This window comes from Condylura cristata, unplaced genomic scaffold (genome assembly GCF_000260355.1).
Source record: "Condylura cristata isolate star-nosed mole 26May11 unplaced genomic scaffold, ConCri1.0 scaffold00704, whole genome shotgun sequence".
NCBI lineage: Eukaryota > Metazoa > Chordata > Mammalia > Eulipotyphla > Talpidae > Condylura > Condylura cristata.
Genome location: NW_004567805.1, coordinates 1 through 540, shown reverse-complemented (window position 1 = coordinate 540; position 540 = coordinate 1). Strand labels below are relative to the sequence as shown.

At 58.9% G+C, this 540-nt stretch overlaps 1 pseudogene across 1 annotated transcript in view; it reads right to left on the bottom strand.

Moving 5' to 3' along the window:
- The window catches only part of LOC101624689, a 2,970-nt pseudogene extending 2,455 nt beyond the window's left edge, over positions 1–515 (bottom strand). The window contains exons 1-2 of the transcript XR_001146249.1: positions 479–515; positions 12–378 (exon numbers count right to left, since the gene is read on the bottom strand). The product of XR_001146249.1 is annotated as an Ig heavy chain V-III region 23-like (transcript). The remainder of the gene's footprint in view (positions 1–11; positions 379–478) is intronic.
- Positions 516–540: the final 25 nt, after the last annotated feature.

Genomic DNA, 540 nt, shown 5'->3' with positions numbered 1-540 from the left:
CCCCAGTGGACCCTCCCAGCCCCCTCCTGTCCCTGCAGGGTTTGTATCTGGGCTCACACCTGATCCCCTCACTGTGTCTCTCGCACAGTAATACAAGGCCGTGTCCTCGGGCTTCAGGCTGTTCATCTGCAGATACAGCGTGTTCTTGCTGTTGTCTGTGGAGATGGTGAATCGGCCCTTCACGGCGTCCGCGTAGTTTGTGCTACCATCATACCTAATCCATGCAACCCACTGTAGCCCCTTCCCTGGGGCCTGGCGGACCCAGCTCATGTAGTAGCTGCTGAAGGTGAATCCGAGGCTGCACAGGAGATTCTGAGAGACCCCCAGGCTGCACCAAGTCTCCCCCAGACTCCACCAGCTTCTCCTCACACCAGACACCTGCAAACACAGACACAGCAGTCAGGGCACTGGGTCTCGGTCACCGCTGCTACCTCTCCCGTTCCCTCCCTCCTCATGGTCTCTAACTCCCAGCACTGACCCCCTAGAAGAGTCAGGAGGTACAGCCAGCTCAGCCCACGCTCAGTGTGGAGTGTCTCCACT